At 40.8% G+C, this 15,851-nt stretch overlaps 1 pseudogene; it reads right to left on the bottom strand.

The window, feature by feature from the left end:
* LOC106991682 (large ribosomal subunit protein eL32-like) overlaps nt 1-5,355 on the bottom strand; it is a 33,597-nt pseudogene extending 28,242 nt beyond the window's left edge.
* Between the last annotated feature and the right edge of the window lie 10,496 nt (nt 5,356-15,851).

The following is a 15,851-nucleotide window of genomic DNA, read 5'->3' as shown; positions in this document are numbered from 1 at the left end:
AGCTATGGGGAATTGTTCGTAGAGAAGATAGAACTTGAGCTTGTCCTTAAGAGATGCATGGGTTCGGCTGGGTGCAGTGGTGGAAAAAGGCACTTCAGACAGCATGAATAAAATCAGAGAGCAGGAACAGCAGGCAGAATATGTAAGAGGGAATTTGAGAGGCCAGGCTGACTGGAGAGAAGGGGATGGAGGTCGCAGAGTTGTGTTAGAAAAAGCTCCATGGAAAGAATACAGTGAAGCCACAGACTGCCACGAAGGGCACAGCAACAGATCCGGACGTGAACTACACGCTCTTCATTTCTCTCTGTCTCTTGATGTTGATGCTTTGTCATCCGAGAATTCACTCATTGGCAACCAGCATGATGTGTTGAGAAGAACATGGGCTATGGAATGAGAAAACACTGCTCCTGCCTCCTGTATGACCTTAGCAAGGTCATTTACCTGCTCAAGCTTCAGTTTCCACAACTGTGAAAATGGGAATCTCATTGCCTGTCATAGGGTCATATGCCCATCATATCTTTATTTTGAAAAATAAAGATAATGTGTGCAAAGGACCTTGTGGGTACAAATATATGGAATACTTTACGCACTATATTCACTCAGTAACTATCTATTATTGAACATCTACTCTGTACCAAACATTGTGCTCAGCACTAGGGATTTAAAACACATGGTAACAGTGCTTCTTTTCAAGACATGAACAGATACAGTTTAAAACGACAGAAAGAGTAGCATCGTAAAGTCACATAAACCTGCTGGGTTTTCAATTGGGGGAAACTATGTCATTAGTCTGAGCCTCAATTTTTTCATATGTGTATGTGTGTTAGGCGCTCAGCCATGTCCAGCTCTTTGGTTTCATGGACTGTAGCCCCGCTAGTCTCCTCTGTCCATGGGTTTTCCAGACAAGAATACTGGAATGAGTTGCCATTTCCTTTTCCAGTTTATCACCTGGATAATTGGTCTAATAGTATCTACCTTATTGGCAGACTTGAGAATTAAGTATAAATCTGTAAAGAAATTAATATACTGCTTGATAATCAGAGACAGTAAGTGATACTTCTTTTATAATGGAAAAGCAGACATGAAAAATCATAACAGTACCGGTAGGGAGTTAGAGAAGTTTTCACAGATGACAAAGTCCCTGCACTAAGACTTAAAAATGAATAGTATTTGCTGAATGGGCATGTATTGAGAGGACATTCCTGGAAGAGGAAATAGCATTGAAAAGGTGCAGAGACATTAAAGTGACTGGCATCTTCCAAGACATGCAGGTATTTAAGTATTGCTAGTTCATAATCTCAAGGCAGGAGAGAGTCCAGAAGATGACAGTGGTCAGATAGACCCGTGTCAAATAATGAAGAGCCTGGAACATCACAGGAAGGGGTAGAATCCATCTCATAGCATTGGGGAGATGCCGAGTAGTATGCTCACTGTTGAGTAGGAAAGTATCATGACCACTTTTGTAGGTAGGACACCTCTTTGCAGTGTGGATAAACAGAGCAGGAAAAGCATTAGAAGTCTGCTGAAAAATCCAGGTGAAACAAGGAGATGGAGAAGATGGGATGGTTACTTAAGATGTTTACAAGTTGGTTCCAACAGAATTAATTTTAGTTGCATTTTGGAGGAGGGTAATGCTGTGAAAGTGCTGCACTCAATATGCCAACAAATTTGGAAAAGTCAGCAGTGGCCACAGGACTGCAAAAGGTCAGTTTTCATTCCAGTCCCAAAGAAAGGCAATGCCAAAGAATGCTCAAACTACCGCACAATTTCAGTCATCTCATATGCTAGTAAAGTAATGCTCAAAATTCTCCAAGCCAGGCTTTAGCAATACATGAACTGTGAACTTTCAGATGTTCAAGTTGGTTTTAGATAAGGCAGAGGAACCAGAGATCAAATTGCCAACATCCGCTGGATCATCGAAAAAGCAAGAGAGTTCCAGAAAAACATCTATTTCTGCTTTATTGACTACGCCAAAGCCTTTGACTGTGTGGATCACAATCAACTGTGGAAAATTCTGAAAGAGATGGGAATACCAGACCACCTGACCTGCCTCTTGAGAAACCTGTATGCAGGTCAGGAAGCAACAGTTAGAACTGGACATGGAACAACAGACTGGTTCCAAATAGGAAAAGGAGTACATCAAGACTGTATATTGTCACCCTGCTTATTTAACTTCTATGCAGAGTACATCATGAGAAATGCTGGGCTGGAAAAAGTACAAGCTGGAATCAAGATTGCCAAGAGAAATATCAATAACCTCAGACAATGCAGATGACACCACCCTTATGGCAGAAAGTGAAGAGGAATTAAAAAGCCTCTTGATGAAAGTGAAAGAGGAGAGTGAAAAAGTTGGCTTAAAGCTCAACATTCAGAAAATGAAGATCATGGCATCTGGTCCCATCACTTCATGGGAAATAGATAGGGAAACAGTGGAAACAGTGTCAGACTTTATTTTGGGGGGCTCCAAAATCACTGCAGATGGTGATTGCAGCCATGAAATTGAAAGACGTTTACTCCTTGGAAGGAAAGTTATGACCAACCTAGATAGCATATTCAAAAGTAGAGACATCACTTTGCCAACAAAGGTCTGTCTAGTCAAGGCTATGGTTTCTCCAGTGGTCATGTATGGATGTGAGAGTTGGACTGTGAAGAAAGCTGAGCACCGAAGAATTGACGCTTTTGAACTGTGGTGTTGGAGAAGACTCTTGAGAGTCCCTTGGACTGTAAGGAGATCCAACCGGGCCATTCTAAAGGACATCAGTCCTGGGTGTTCATTGGAAGGACCGATGCTAAAGCTGAAACTCCAGTACTTTGGCCACCTCATGCGAAGAGTTGACTCATTGGAAAAGACTCTGATGCTGGGAGGGATTGGGGGCAGGAGGAGAAGGGGATGACAGAGGATGAGATGGCTGGATGGCATCACTGGCTCTATGGACGTGAGTTGGGTAAACTCTGGGAGCTGGTGATGGACAGGGAGGCCTGGCATGCTACGATTCATGGGGTCACAAAGAGTCAGACACGACTGAGCAACTGAACTGAACTGAAAGATGAACAACAGATCTAGGATGCTTTCCTTACTAGAAGGTGATGCATTTCTTGAGATTGAGAATGCAGATGGAAGCAGTTTTGGAGTAAAGGTGATACACGGTGTCTAGGACACGATGAATTTGAGGTGCCTGTGGAACATGCAAGTGGAGATCTGGACATGCTGTTCGGGAGTGGAGACTGAAGAAAAGAGGTGGCTGTAGATGTCAGTCCGCAGGTTGCTGACATGGACGGATGGATGGAAACAGCCAAGAGGGCAGACTCCCCAGGGCAAAGGACAAGAAAAGCAGCAGCGCCCAGTCAGGCCTTCTCTGCTGCTGCTGCTGCTGCTGCTGCTGCTGCTGCTGCTGCTGCTGCTGCTAAGTCGCTTCAGTCGTGTCTGACTCTGTGTGTCCCCATAGACGGCAGCCTATCAGGCTCCACCATCCTTGGGATTCTCCAGGCAAGAACACTGGAGTGGGTTGCCATTTCCTTCTCCAATGCATGAAAGTGAAAAGTGAAAGGGAAGTTGCTCAGTCATGTCCGACTCTTTGCGACCCCATGGACCGCAGCCCACCAGGCTCCTCCTTCCATGGGATTTTCCAGGCAAGAATACTGCAGTGGGGTGCCATTGCCTACTCCACAGGCCTTCTCTAGCTAGCCTTAATAATTGAGCTGCTCAAGGAGATGACACTCAAATCCTTTAGGGCAAAGACCTCAGAAATAGAGTATGCTTAGGTATGCCCAAGGTCAAAAACATCCATTTTCTGGCACACCTTTCCTCCACATGGTGTAAGTTTCATTTGTCTGAAAATAACCAGAGGGAGCTCATGGAGAGAAGCTCTTGGATATTGAGGGACTACATACAGGATGACAATTATAAACACACTGTCTCTAGAAAAGCACTTCATTTACAAAGCAGATTTGACAGCTCAAGTTGCTTTTTTGGCAGAGCGATCGGCCTGGCCCCTGAGCGACCTGGTGAGCTTCGATTACAGCTTTGATGCTAGCTCTACCACAGAGACCCCCTAAAAGGGGAGTGATAGATGAGGTCCTGTCAGGCTTCATTCCCTGGGTGGCCTTGAATCTCTGCCGTTATCTGTTACCCTGCCAGCGCTGACAGTGATGAACACAAGGCAGGCAGCTAACGACACCCCGATTCATTATCCAAAAAGAAGGGAGAGCAGAAATAAAGGGAAGGTGACTGCCATGTCGAAGCTTCACTCACATCAGTGCCATCTTCCTCCTACAGAGCTGAGTGGTGAAGAAATGATGGAGGCCATTTGTCCCAAACAAGGGCTACTCAGAACAGAACAAGTCACAGTGAAACTTGCCCAGGAAACTGTGCCCCGGCTTCTTCATGGCTAAGCTCTTCATAGACTTTTCAGGCACAAGAAAAAATATTTAGAGGGCCTGAATTTTTTTCTTAGTCCACTTGCACTCTGGAAAAACATAAAAGAATCAAAGATACATAAAACCATCGATCTCTACTGCTTGCCCAGGCTAAATTGTTATTAATTCCAGAAGAGTACACAGTTTCTCTCTGTACAATAGTATTAAGCCTGTGAGTCAGCGATAGCAAATATTTTAGGCAAGCCTAACCATTGCTTCTCATAATAGACATTTATATCTTTAAGTGGTTTCTCCCTAAACAATATTTCATCAAGATTTTTTTGTGTCAACTGGTTTTTTCCCTGACCTGATGGGAAATGAAGGCTTTTTTACTTACTTCATTGTCTCCTTTTTCTTACTAATGGTATTCTTGTGATACCTAAAGGCATGGTTATATATTCAATAAATACAACTTAAATTTAATGCCCAAAGAAGGCAAGATTTTCCATCTTAATTTAATCTATTTTAATCTAGAATGTTAATCAGAGCACTGGTTTAGTGGGACATTAAGGCAAAGGAAGTTTTTAAAAAGAAGGGGAAAAGTTTCTGGTCAAATAGACTTGAGAAACCCTGGGTTTACTACTTTGCTGCAGATTTCCTTCCTACTGGACTTCTTTTCAGACTCTTTAATATAGAAATGTGCATTTTGACTCTCCTAAATAAAATACAATCTCAGTCTATATTTTCTTAGCATGTTTGTATGGGATATACATCTAGACTAACATTACCTAGAACCACACTTTAGGAACTCTTTGTCTAGACTTGCCCACAAACTCCATATTCTTGCTCATTTACCCCATCAACAAAATCAAATGACTGTCAAGCTAGATTTGAAGTATTTGGCAGACAGAGACAGTCTATGGATGGAATAAACACTGAAGAAGATATGGTTTCTGCCCTCAAAGAATGCATGTATCTTGCCCTATATCTTACCTTCATCATTCCTGCCCTCTGTCCTGGTCTTCCCAGTCTAAAAGAAAGCATGGGGCAAAGAAGATGCTGAAGCAAAGGGAATGACAATAATCTTAAATTTGGAACAAAGGCAATGGAGGAGATTAATACATGGGTTTTATCCTTGCTCTTTGATAAAGATCAAATTTTCTTTCTAAAAACAGTAGCACAGACACTATCATTTATTTGGGGGAGTGCTCCAATTTTTCACTATAAGCACAAATGAAAGTGGTCAGAGCTCCAGAATACCTAAAAACTACAGCATAAGTTAAAACACAAAAAGTACCATATCTGAGAGTGAGCACAAAAGGATAAATCACTTTGATATTAGACGACATATTATATGTTTTTTGTTAAGCACCATGTTTCTCGTTATGTAAGACATATACACATTGGCAGTAGTTCTCATGTTGGCTGTTCAGTTTATTCTAATAAAGGAAGCCACTAGTTATGTTCAAAATAACTGAGGAGAGCTGAAGTCTGGGCTTCAATACAAAACTAAAAAGTGGTAGGAACTAATCGGTTTTGTTTATGAATGTTTGTTTGTTAATCAAGCCATGGAATAAAGAAAAAATTGAAAACAAACTGGAATTCTTATTACCCAAAGAATTTTAAGCTAGTATCAAAAGCAGTGTGTAAGCTGCAGACGTGTAAAGGCTAGAAATGTACTATACAGCCTCTGTGATCTTTTTCATCTTCAAAAAGCAATCAGGATTCAGGTGGGGAGAAGCGATCATCCAAGAACTAAAGTAATATCTGGGGGAGATGAAACCATCATTATAAATTAGAAGTAACCCATCATTCATTTTTCTGCTATCCTCTCTCCAGAAGAAAGCAGACTCTGGAAAAGCTAACTTCATTCTTTCCTCATGTGCTCTAGGAATTTAAAAGCCAATCAGGATGTTTTCTAAATAAAATGCCAAGGAAGGCCCCTCCATTTTTTACCCCTTGTTCCTAGTGGCAGATTATTTGGATCCAGATGTCATGGAATTTACCAGAGATAGGATGACAATAATTCTGTGGCTTTTAACAGAATGAGTTTTCTCTTTCCACCATTTCATGTAAAATTCTCTTTCCAGTTTCCTACAACCAACTGTGTGCCTTTTACTTTTCCTCCAAAGGCATTTATTTCTGTCTGACCAATCTGAATTGTTCTGTTGCCTTGCTACCCACCAGTGACAAATATACTCCTTATTTCTGAGTTGTCCAAGAGCTGGAGGATTGATGGGTGTGAAGAAAGAACTGGGATCACCAAGGCAAAGGAGGAATTCATCTTATTAGTCTCTGATCCAGGTTAACCACCAGGGAGATAATATTTTAAACTCCAAAAGACTTCTTAGAAGTTTCCAGAATTTCTCCAGAGACACAGATCAACAGACCAGAATAATCAAGAAAAGGGAACGAGTTTGCCAAACGCCACTCACTTGGTAGATTGTTTTACTTGAGTAAGCAAAAGACTTTTAATGGAATTATTTCAACCCAGTGAGAAAAGGAGCAGATCAACCCTCAGGGGAAGTACCTCCAAACTGCAGCTGTAGATAAAAGAAAGGGTGACATTTTAATTCCAGTCTTCAACCCTCAACACAGGGATGCAGGCAGCACTTGTTCTGAATGTGGTTCAGTTGATGAACAGCTTTCCCAGAGCACTGAGCAATCAGTGTTGTGTCCACTTAAAATAATGCACAATGATATGGGGGTCCTGGGCCCCATAATTCTGCAGATAACTCCCCTTCTCTTTCAGCCAGAAGTAACTGAAAATGAAAGCTGCCTGATTATGGTGAGGGCTCCTTTGGCTTCTTTGATGTTTAAATATTAGCCCCAGGGCTCAGAACTAACCGCTCCCCATCAGCAAAGCAGAGTCATCTGCCCCATTATCCTGAAGCAGGGATAAAAATTCAAATATTTAAAAGCAAGGCCAAATTTCTAAAAACAACAAAGGAATTATGCAGGGTAGAGTCTGAGTAACAAGTGAACCTCCAGCTCCCAAGAACATTTCCCAAAACGGTTCCTTTATATTTGTTCATTGTAAAGCAGAGACATATAGGCTCACGGGATTTCTTCCTCTCTAGATGCCCCTGAGCTTGAAACTGAGAGTTCCGTCAGCCCCTCCAGATCCCTCAGGGCTCGGCTCTTTCCCAATCCACTTCTGCCTTCAACTTGATAAGCTCTTCTTTCCTCACCCCCTCTCTCCTCTCCCTGCTCCATCTCTTTCTCTGTTCCTCTTTACTCCTGTCAATCTCCCTCCAGGAGCCTCTCTTTTCCAGTTATGGCAGCCACGGAAGCATCCATAGGTGCCCAAACTTAGCTTAGCTGGCAGGGGGCCACGGAGGCTGCCCAAGAGAAGGGAGACCCTAAGAAAGTGCAAAACTCTGAGCTGGAACAAAGCATTTCTTTAACTTGAAGTCAAAAGCATTTTCCTTAGCCCTTGCTGCATATGCTGTATTGTTAACTTATATCAAAGGGGTTCATATCTCGGGAATCACGGGAAAGTTTCAAACATGATTGATGGCTGGTCAAAAGAACATCCTCAGCGCGATAAGCCACAGAGAGGGTCTGCGCTGAGCCAGTGCAGGGCTGCCCGGCTGTGCCTTTCAAATTCCTTTCATCGCAATCGGGGACTGTAAGCACTGCAGGGTGAGAACAAGCCAGGACTTTGTGGAATATTCTTAACTGCTAATATGTAATCCATACAGCCAGTGCTAGCAGCCCGATAAAAGATTTAAAGAAATGGAGACACAGGACTGGTGTGTGTGTGTGTGTGTGTTTTTTCTTTTTTTTTTTTTTTTTGAAAGGCAACTTGGAAGGAAAAAAAAAAAAAAAAAAAACACCAGTGAGAATAGTAAGATTTATGTTAACCCATTGGGAGCACTCTGGAAATCTCTTTGATAAAGGATTGAGATTGCTTTGAAGCTGACTTTATTGAAGCAAAAAGTAAGTGTGGTGCCCAGGGACGTGGGTTGACTGGGTCACTTATCAGTCTTCTGGACTTTGCGTTTCCTTTTTCTTGCACATGCTGCAAGCTACCATACTCCTAAATGCAGCCCTACCAAAATATTCTCCCTCTGAAGAGGAGGCTTTATTTAGCCTTTGTAATTAGTAGAAACTTAACCAGCGGGACATATGTAAAAAGAACCCAGAAAAAAGAATACATAAAAACGCACACATCCATATGACATGCAAGAGGCTACTAGAAAATCTTAACACTGTTACCCATATCCTTTCTTACTCTGAGCTCAGATTTCGAACATGACGCTGCAGGAGCATGGGGATAAACCCAGTGGATATCACAGGGAGGCAAAAGTGGTTAGCGGTTTCCCCTGATAGAAGAATCATGGGGGGGCAAGTATGGTTTTAGAAGTGATAAATAAAGATGGTGTTGGCTAGAAAAAAAAGAGAGCAAACAGAGGGCTTTGAACCATCAAAGAATTTGCCTGGAACCGGGAATATAGAAGTATTTGTGTTAGTCACTCAGTCCTGTCCAACTCTGTGACCCCGTGGACTGCAGCCCGCCAGGCCCCTCTGTCCATGGGATTCTCCAGGCAAGAATACTGGAGTGGGTTGCCATGCCCTTCTCCAAGGGATCTTCCTGACCCAAGGATCAAACCCAGGTCTCCTGCATTGCAGGCAGATTTTTTACCGTCTGAGACATCAGGGAATATAAAAGCTTCTCTTAAACAAGTAAGACTGCCACTTTAGGGATCATGGGAGAAAGCCTTAAAAAATTTTTTTAATGAAAGAGGAGAAAAACAATGAATGACATAATGACTAGAAAAGGACATGCAGCTGATGATTAAGGAAAAGCTAATACTCTGGATTGTCCTTTCTATCACGAGTTATTGACTATAGCTGTGCTAAGATGTTATTATAAATATTCTTTTCTATCCTTGTCAGTTGTGACCATAAAGTAATAGGGCTGATATTTTCTTGGTAAACAAACCACAGCTTATACATTCAAAGAGTGTTGATTTTCAAAGAGATCAATACTCCTGTTCTCAGATTTTAAAGTCCCTGATATCAGCAAACTATTTTCTTTGTGACTAGTGTTTTGCCTTTGAAGGCAGTTTCCAAAGGGAAGTCCCAGAAATGGTTTAAACAATCACACATCAGCCTCCGTGGTATCACTGGGATTAGTGCTGAGCCTTCCCAGGTAATTCTTTCGAAAGACAATACTAATCTAGGGATACAAGCTCAAGAACAATAGTACAGACATCAGGCTCTGGTCACAAAATGAAGTCATAGAATTACTGGAGCAGGAGGAACTAGTCCTCCTCTATAGCCCTTTCCACAGATACTGAGAAATATACTGATAGCAATCTGGTTCCACTGACCAATGAAGAAACCATAGTAGAAAATATGAAAGCCAGTATAGCAGAGAATCCACCTATTCAATCAATATAGCTCATAAAGCAAAAGGAAATCACTATGCTGTCATTTGTCCTGATAAAGACATATAAACACAGCGTACTCTCAGATGTTTAGCAAAACAGATATGTCCCAGGGAGAACCAAAGACTCAACACTGTGGCCAACGTGGTTCCTAGGGAAATTGATAATAGCGCTAAATGGGCAAATGCTGAAACCCACTGCCTCCCCTTAGATTTCCCGCAAGAGGGCAAGAACATTTTAAGACACAAAAACTTCAATATCTTAAATGAATAAATGTCTAAACACAGCTCATCCTTTCCCTATAGAAGGAAGCAGTCCAGGGACCTAACAGTAAACAGATATATCTCCTCTGCAGGAGGCTGAGCAGCACAATCCTACCCACCCTCCAAGAGTGTCAAAATGACAAATATCTTGTTATTCTATAATATCTGGGCCAGTTTCATGTATTTTATTACAATGTCCATCCACCACTATTGGAGATCCTTAGGAGTTGTCGACTCCAGTGCCTTAGAGTTATGGTATTCTTATGTGGTCTATGGGAAAATAAAAACAGGAAACACATAAACTTGGGAATGGTTTTTTTCCTACTATTTGCCACTCCAAACCCAGGTCTCCTGCATTGCAAGCGGATTCTATACCATCTGACCCACCAGGGAATCCCAGTAAATTATTGGTTAGCTGAAGCTTTTCCTCAAATGTGAAGGTAGTAACTCAGTGTAAAATGTTGAACTGGGGCACTTAGAAGAGACCCAGAATTCAACACAACAGATTAACATGATGGTAAATGTGAAGAATCCAATGTTACATCACTTCTAAGGACTGAGAGGGGAGCAGGGCCCCAGGGAGGGAAGTCCCTGTGGCCACTGCAGGGGCCAGAGTCAGAAAATTATCATAGGTGATTTCATACTTGAGGATAAATCACCAAAGTCCAAGAAAAGCACTAAGAATTATTTTGAGCAAGAAACAGTGTCTTTACCATCACTGGCCAATTTCTTTGATAAACAAAGATGATGCTTTCAGTTCAACCTAAATGGGTGTGTGCTCATGCACCCATAGAGAAAGAACAGGATGAAACAGCCCTTGTTGAGCCTCCATCATGTGTCAGAAACTTTACATCATAATGACCCGGTGTGAGAAGAATCATTACCTCCATTTCTGCACATGAATCAGTTGAAGACTCAGAAGCAAAGTAATTTATCCAGTCACAGAGCTTGCAAATGGTGGACCCAAGATTCAAATCTGATATCTCTCTGCTATGTAAAGCTAGGTACTTTTCACATCCCCAAGCTCAAGTGACATCTCACAAGGGGTCTTGACAGTTGCTTCTTGCTTTCCTGAAATCTGTACTTTGAAAATCCAGTTTTACAAAATATTTAAATTAGGAAAAAATATATATTTTTTAAAAATAATTTGCCATTGAGCTCCTTCAGGAAAAAGCTCATTTGGAATATCTTAAATAAAAAGAATTTGTGTCTTGCATGAAATGATGTATTTGTATAAACAGGGTCAATTTTCCTGATGCATCCCAAGTTTCCTCCTCCCTCTATCTCCTTACCCTGTTCCCAACAGCAACACTACCAACAGCCCCCTAGTAGTAATAAGCATTTAATAAAGGGTGGTCCTCAGGGGAGCCACAGGGCAAGGCATTGAAACAGGTGAAAACAATTGAGGAGCAGGCACTTGGTAATAACAGGGCAGGGTATATCTCCCCCACGTCAAGCTCCCTTCTACACTATTGCTTCGACTCCCTTCCCCAGCCTCCCACTAGAAAGTTACACAGCATCCATTTTTCAGTATCAGGCTATCATTAAATGAAACATAAACTCTGTCCTCCACAGGGCCAGGATTGAGCTCCAAACAAAATCTAACGTGCGAACAGCTCTTAAGGGTCCTTGGTTGCCATTCTGTTACCCCCATCACCAGCCTGTTTCAGATGCCTCATAGCTTGTCCTCTCCGCCAGTGACTTGTCTGCAAAGCAAGTTGTTTAGAGCAGCAGATAACAACCTCCCTTGAAAGAAACTAGTGCAGCATTTTAGAAAATAGGGTCTATAGTAAATGTGGTCATGGAATCACACAGCAACCTCTCAGGACTCGTTTCCTTCAGCATCGCCCTAATGATGCTGCTTACGGCCTAAATGATAGAGAACGGCTCTCCCACACCCCCTAAGGTCTATGATGCCCCAGTATTTTCTGATATAGGGAAAACTGAAAGGATGACAGCACCAAAGAACTTTCTCCTGGTTAAGAGACAGAATTTGAGGTCACCTGGAGAGGGGCAGTCTATTGTAAAGATTCTTTGAACAGTAATGAGACTTGAGAGATTGATCTGCCTTCAGGCAAAGACTCCCCTAAACTACCCAGGATGAGACACTGGCCTATTTTAAACATCTCCTAAGAAAGGGGGTTCTTAGCTCTTCCCTTCTGTACAGGAATACAGAGAGAAATGGAATCAGTACATGTGTGAGTCAACATAATTGGCCAAAGAAAAGTTGATACCACGATACCAGGTAAGTTATCCTTAAATCATTCATCATGAAAGTCCTTTCCTATCTATTGCCTAATTATAGGATCTGAACCAAGGAAATCCTACCAAATAATTTCCTTAATCAAAATTCTTCTATGGCTCCTTGTAATTTAAGGAATCTCATGTAAAGGAGACTGAAGACAGAAATCCCTTTTACACTTACCAGGCATGCTTTCACTTAGGGCTTTACACTTTCCATCCCCAGAAAGCCTATGGCCCATTCCCTCACTTCCTTCAAGTCTATAAGCAAAGGGCATTTAAACCTTCCATTACTATCCCATTAAGTTCAACACACACACACACACATACACACACACACACACACACACACACCCTGTACCCTTTCACATTGTTTCTCTATAGATGTATCATCACCATCACCATCCAACACAGTGTGTAATTACATCTTTTTTATTGTCTATCTTCCCCTACCAAAATGTCAGCTCCAAGAAAAAAAGAATATTTTGGTCCATTTGCTCAATATGTTTGGGATCCATAGCTATTAAAATAGAGACTGATCCTAATACATAGTAAGTGCTCTAACATGACTGGTGAGAGAACTCTAACATGAACTGGTGAATAAACATGTAGCTTACTGCAAGACTTAGAGTCTTAGAGTTTTATATAAGCTAACAGATGATTACCTTTCCCAAACAGGATATGAACCAATAAATATGCAACAGCTATTCCTAGTTAGGATTCTTACCTCTAATTCTCTTTAAGAGCCTGAAGTGGTGGGTTTGCAGCCGGGATTCCTGGAACCTTGGTGCCCCTCTAAGACATGTCCTCTTCCCCCCAAACCCCTGTTGTAGAGCCGCAAGAGGGAAAACCAAAAGGCCAAACATCTGGCTTCCTGGAGCCTGCTTCAGTTATCTGTCTTATGCACTGGCATTTTCTGTTAAGATGCTACCAGGGAGGAAACTGTCCATCACTAAAAACATAGAAAGACTTGAGCCTGGACCATGAGACAGAAAAACATGAAAAGACACTGGAGGGAGTGTCACAGAAATATGAATATTTATAGAGCATCTACTGTGTTCTCAGGTGTGATCTGGACATTGGGAACAGAAAAGCAGAACATAGCCAAACTCACATTCAACCAGGTTCACATAACAAATAATATTTTCTGAAATTTTGGAAAATCAAAGGATCCCTGAGGAAGGATTTCAGGGATCTGTCCTTCCAGAGGCATCTGCTAGTCTTTTTTCATTGAAATATAGCTGAAATAAATATCGTGTTAGTCTCAGGTATGCCACATAGTGATTTGCCATTTGCACGCCTTGTGAAAGGATAACACAGTAAGTCCAATAACTGTCTATCTCCCTGCAAAGCAATTACAATATAATTGACCATGTTCCTTATGCTGTATATCACATCCCCATGACTTATTTATTTTATAACTGGAGGTTTAAAATTCCCTTCACCTATTACACCCACCCTCCCACTCCCCTCGTCTCTAGTTACCACCCATTTGTTCTCTGTATTAATGAGTATGTTTTTGTTTGGCTTGGTTTGTTTCTTAGATTCCACATGTAAGTGAAATCATATTTGTCTTTGTCTGTCTTGTATCACTTTGCATAACACCCTCTAGATCCATTCATGTTGTTGCAAATGGCAAGATGCCATTCTCTTCTGGCTGAGTAACATTCCATTGTATGCATAAACCACATTTTCTTTATCCATTCATCTGATGGATACTTAGGCCGCTTCCATATTTGGCTAGTGTAAATAATGTTACAGTGAACATTGGGGTACATACATCTTTTTGAATTAGTATTTTTGTTTTCTTCAAGTAAATACCCAGAAATAAAATTGCTTGATCATGTGACAGTTCTATTTTTCATTTCTTCAGGAACCTCCAGTGATATTTTCCAATCTGCTAAGTTTTAAGAACAGTTGTTAGGCAGGCAAAGCATAAAGAAGACTGACTTTCACTTTGTGACTTTAAATAAGACTTTAATCTCTTTAGGAATTAGTTTTTCCAACTCTAAAAAGAGAGGCTTCAAAATTAGCTATATGTAAAATCCCTACAAAATTTAAGACTATGTGTCCAGCTTCTCCTACTCGTCCTACAACCAGATAACAGAAATCATTTGTTTCATGGAATATTGCTGAACACCAAATGTTTGGGCCAATTCATCTGAACATTGAGAATGTATGTGGCACATTGTGAAGATCAGTTGTCCCAAGGACAGTCATTTAAATTAATTGATGTTTTCTTCTATCTATGAGAGATTTTTATTGCATTGTCCAGATTCAATTTCAATAATTCCATTATAACTATCCTAAATATCAGTTACAAAGTTATCTTAAAGTAAGTATGGAATTAAAAACTTTATTGTTCACTATTAGCATCAAGTTTGTTTTTACATTTAAGATAAGACATCCTTTCACATTTAACATATTGAACAAGGAAGCAGAGCTTTCTAAATCTGTTAAATTTGGAACTAGGGAAAATTTCAAGACATTTTACTCCTCCATACTTTCAAATCATAACTAACATGTCAGCCAGGAATTTTTTAACTGTCATCAGCTACCAAACTATCAAAAGTTAACAGGTTGGCATGACGATAACGAGTGGAATTCCAAAGTATAACTGCCTAGGGAATGTCTGTGTTGAGTCTGTGGATGTGTGTAAATCTCGTTACATTCATGGTGCCCAAGAACCATGTAGTCCCTACGCGGAAGCATTAACAAAAATGACTTAGTGGCAAAGAAATCAAATTAATAGCAATACTTCTAAACATAAATACTAGGTTGTCCTTAATTTTAAGAGAAAATAAGGAGAAAGTGAAAAAATATGAAAAGAGATGTTCTTATATTATGAAGTATGAATGGATTTAATTTACTGTTCTAGTGATGTCTGGCTATACGACTGTGAATAAGGACTGTTTTATTTTAGGACTGTTTTCCTCATTTATCAAATGAGAGTAGGGGACGACAGAGGATGAGATGGCTGGATGGCATCACCGACTCGATGGACATGGGTTTGAGTGAACTCCAGGAGTTGGTGATGGACAGGGAGGCCCGGCATGCTGCAATTCATGGGGTCGCAAAGAGTCAGACACGGCTGAGGGACTGAACTGAACTGAACTGGGGGAAACCCAAATGTTCACCAGCTGATTAATAGATAAACAAAATGTGGCTTATCAATAAACAAAATAAATGAAAGTGGAGAAACACAACTGATATCATAGAGACACAAAATATCATGAGAATGCTATAAATAGTTATGCAAAAAGCTGAACAAACTAGAAGAAATGGATAAACTTTTAGAAACACACAATCTCCCAAGTCTGAATAAGGAAGAAACAGACAATCAGATCATACAAATCACTGGTAGTGAAATTGAATTTCTAAGTTAAAAACTCACAGCAAACATAACTCCAAGACCACACAGCTTCATAGGGGAATTCTACCAAATATATATATAAGAAATAGATAATATCCATCCTTCTCAAACTATGCCAAAAATATTGAAGTGGAGGGAACACCCAAATTCCCTCTATGAGGTCACAATTACCCCAATAGCAAAAGCAGGAAAAGAAAACACATACACAAAAAAAGAAAATTA

This window comes from Ovis aries, chromosome 17, assembly GCF_016772045.2.
Source record: "Ovis aries strain OAR_USU_Benz2616 breed Rambouillet chromosome 17, ARS-UI_Ramb_v3.0, whole genome shotgun sequence".
Lineage (NCBI taxonomy): Eukaryota > Metazoa > Chordata > Mammalia > Artiodactyla > Bovidae > Ovis > Ovis aries.
This window is presented reverse-complemented; position numbering and strand designations above follow the sequence as displayed.